Below are 4,046 nucleotides of genomic sequence, written 5' to 3'. Positions count from 1 at the left end.
CCACAACCTTGCCCCCGGTGTGGCGTCCAGCAGGCAGCAGCCATGGAAGCCAAGGGTTTGAGTCTCCTCTGCAATGCCACCTCGAAAGGTGTTCACCCCTAGGAGATGAGGATGGAAGAGTCTCCCGCTGCCTGCCAGAGGAGCTCTGCTTTCAGAGAGCTGCTTGTGTTTACAGGGATCTTTGGTTTACCCCAGATCTCCGGCGCTGCCTTCACAGGAGGAAGGCACCGGTCGTAGATACGGAAGAGGCACTGAAAATGTGGGCAGGGACCCGCCATCTCCGGTCATCGTATCCCCCTCCTCCTCTCAGATCTCGTTATTTAAGCAACGGTAATCCCTCCAAACCATGGAAACATTGACTACCCGAGGTACTGCGGTTCACTTGTCCTGTGAACCCGTATCTTTTAGTGATGGTACTAGCTTTTGCACAGGAAATGCTGTAGTATATGAGACTGTAAATATTAGTATTTAGAATCCATTGGGGGTTTTTTTGATGCATGTCTGAATACTGATGGGTTTATAGGAAAAAAAGAAAAGTGCAAAACAGTATGTATAAAATTCACAACCAGTGACAATGTTGTTCCAAGTGCTGGAAGAAAGGAGGCTCGGGGCGGCTGCATGGGCGCTGGCTGCGGAGTGCTGCGGAGCAGGCGCAGGAGCTGGGCAAAGGAGCCAGCGAGTCCATTTCTGGGGTTGGAAATGGGAACCGGGAAGGAGTCCTGTGCCCGGCCGAGCCGCCGCGTCCCCTCCACCCCGCTCCTCTCTCCTCTCACTGTTGCCAAATGTTTTTTCCGGGGGTCCCCGTCTGGCTGACCCATGGTGCTGTGCTTTGTGATCCGCGCTTTGGCAGGAGCCCCAGCAAGTCCCTGTCCCCAGTCCCGCCGTGCCGGAGCCAGCAGGGCAGGGGCAGCCCGGCATGGAAGAGCGAGGGGGGGTCTCATTTCCCACACACGCAGCGTTAACCCCAGTCTGTTTGGTGTGCCTTATTCAGCCCCTCTGTCCCCTCTCTGTGTCCCACCCAGGGCATCCTCCCCAGTGCAGCCCCAGCCGGGCCATTTCACATCCCTCCCCATCCGATGGTTTACAGTGTGGATCATGGTTTTGAGCGTACGCTGTAGGTTTTAGCAGCCTTGCGAGGCCTTTCTCAGCACCGTGTCGCGTGGTCGCAGGTTTTTAGAGTTCTGACAAAATCCTGCGGTTTTAGGGCAGCGGCTTACAAGGAATACAGACGGGGTGTTTTGCAGAGCATCCTTAACTTATTTCTCAATAGCAGCTCTGTTTGCTAAAGCCTCTGTTTATTCTGGGTGAATCAGAGTTGCAAGCACTTCCTTCTACAAACAGATTGCGAAGTCTTAGCCAGCTCTGCCGGAGGGGTGGCAGAAAGGAGCAACTGGAGCCTTGCCCCATTCATAGGATTGTACCCAGCATGATTGTTTTTCCGAAGATTTAGGCACAGGACTCGCACGGTGGCCAAATGCTGAAGTGCTGAGAGACCCCCCCCTGCCCCCCGAGGGTATCTTCTGGGGGAGGAGAGCCTGAGGTCCAACAGGGGTTTGTGCTGTGCAACCCCAGAGCAGAGGGAGCGGGGATCTTTCTGTGCTGAAATGTGGTGTCCGAGCCAGAACACTTCAAACCTGGTTTCTTTTTATGGCACTAAGGGCATTGGAGCCATGTGTCGTGTCGGGCCGAGGCTTTGCAATCCCCAAAGGCTCGCCAGCCTTCCACACAGGAGGTAATGCTTGTGTTTTCCTTTGTAAATAAGATTTAAAAAAACAAACCCCGACATGGCAAGACTCCGAAAAGGCAAATACACCCCGTGTGTGGCGCAGGTTCCCCCCAGCCGGCTCCGAGCAGCTCTCTCAGACGGCGTGCTGTGGATTAGGCTGTTTCTAGGAGTGTCGCGTGTGGTGGTAGCACTAAAACCGCAGCCCATCGCCCCACTTTCCCGGTGGGGGGGCCGTAGGGGTGCAGTGGTCACGGCTTGGGCTGGATGCCACGGAGGGACAGGAGAGGGCACCTTGTCTTAAGCCCTGCCGGGACGCTCACCTCCTCTCGCTGGAGAGCGGGAGCTGTTCCCAGGTTCTTCCCTGCGCTTGAAACCACCGGCCCTCTTCGCACCAAAGGGGGGTCTCACTCCCAGCCCTCCGCCAGCCCCCCCAAAAGCCAGAGGCTCAGCCTCGCGGCTTGGGGACGGGAGGTCTGCATGGCCGCAGCACCTTGTCCAGCGCGGTGGGGGTGAGCCCCCCGGCTTTCCTCCCCGCTTCTCCCCTTTGCCGTCATCCCCAGCCGAGCGGGGTGTCCCAACCATGGCTCCTGGCTCATGTCCCGACCTCGGGCCAGGCTCACGGGGCTGGAGGGACCCTAACGAAAGGTCTCCTCGCCCAGAGCAGCTTCAGGTTTGCTGACTGGAGACCCCCCCTCTCCAGGAGCATCACCCCTGGGGAGCAGAAGCCCAGAGGAGCAGCCCTTTGCGAGCCTGGCTGTGAGCGGGTGTGCTTGTCTTGCAGGCAGCGTCCTCGAGGCTGTCACCTCTCATTTTGGGGGGAGTGCGGGGTCTCAATCCCCTCTCTGCGCGGGGCAGGGAGCGGGGAGAAGCGATGCCCCCAGTCGCCAGCCCCCTGCCCCGCTCCCAGGCCTCTCCCCCACCGCCAGCTGTTCACTTGTATTATATAGTTACCACTAACTCAGTCCTGATGGTGGCATCTCCTGCGAACATTTCAGCCCTGTAACTTTTATATTAAAGACAAATAAACACCAGTAACAAACCCGCCTGATGATCCTGTTTACAGTGCATGCAGCAGTCTGGATTAAAGTGACAATCGAATCCACTTCTGGCTCTGGTGTGGCCTCGTGTTTTCTCACCCTTGGCCCTTTTTATTTTCCCCTATAAATCTCTTCCTTACCTCCATCGAGATGGTCTTGCCCCAGTACAAGCCCTACACTTGGGAGGGGATGTCTGCTCCTGTCACCTTCCTCCGGGCACTGATGTCCCCCGTGTTGGGGGGGTTTCGGCTCCCCAAAACACAGGTTGGCAGGCGTGTGCCCAGCCACAGCCCAGCCCGTGCAGCAGCTGCGGGCCGGGTGGCCGAGGGCTATAAATAACCCCTGCGGTGGCCTGGGCCGCCGAGCACACTCCCGCGCTATTTCAGTCCTGGACGGGGTTCAAAATTCCTCTGGAAATAATTGTCATCAGCCAGCTCGGGAGGAGGATGCCCAGACACTGACGGAGCACAAACCCTCGGCTTACTGGGGCTGGACTGCGGTGCAGCATCCCACCGGCCCGGCAAAGCGTGAGGGGGCTGTGGGGTCCGTCACAGCCCCCCAGGAGGCAGACGCCAGCGTGAGCAGAGCCAGGACCTGGCACGGGGCACCCTGGCATCCCCGCTCGGCTCAGCAGAGCAGCCTTTGGCTCGTCCTCCCCTTCCCCGCAGCAGCTCTGCCAGTGGCACCCCCAGACCTGGGGCTGCTGCTTCCCCAGCACGGCCCCGTGCGCTCTCCCCTTCCCCAGGGTCTCCCCAGGGTCCTGCTTGGGCTGGAGCTCCAGCACCCATCTGCTTTTCGGAGAAACCCTGATTTGATGGATTACAGGAGAACTTACCCTGAATTTTGTGCTGGACAAAAGCCCTGGGGTTGGGGGGAGGAAGATCCTTGGTGCGCAGAGAAAACAGCAGTTTTGGCTACACCTGTATTTTATTTCAATCTGGAAGCAGCAAGGTGGTGGCGATACAGCATGTGTGTGTATTTGTGTGTGCAAAATTACCGCAGAAGCTAAATACGTGGTTTTATATCTTCTCACATTATTAATTACCAGTGAGGGCTTCTCGCACGCCCAGAGCAGCAGCTGCCGGCGGAGCAGCTTCGCGCTTTGGCCTCTCCGTTACGCCTTGGCCGTTTGCTCCATCTCCAGCCCCAACTCTGCGAGACGCTCCCTCTGCACCAGAGTCCCATTTGGCACCTCCGAGTGACGCTCTGCGGTCCTGGGAGTCAGCATCCCGCGGCAGAGCCTGATCCCATACGTGGTGCAGCTGCTCCGACGCGGCTCCTTG

The sequence above is a fragment of the Cariama cristata genome, unplaced genomic scaffold (assembly GCF_000690535.1).
Source record: "Cariama cristata isolate BGI_N322 unplaced genomic scaffold, ASM69053v1 scaffold17630, whole genome shotgun sequence".
In the NCBI taxonomy this organism is placed as follows: domain Eukaryota; kingdom Metazoa; phylum Chordata; class Aves; order Cariamiformes; family Cariamidae; genus Cariama; species Cariama cristata.
The sequence above is the reverse complement of the archived record's forward strand: the minus strand, read 5'-3'. Positions refer to the sequence as shown.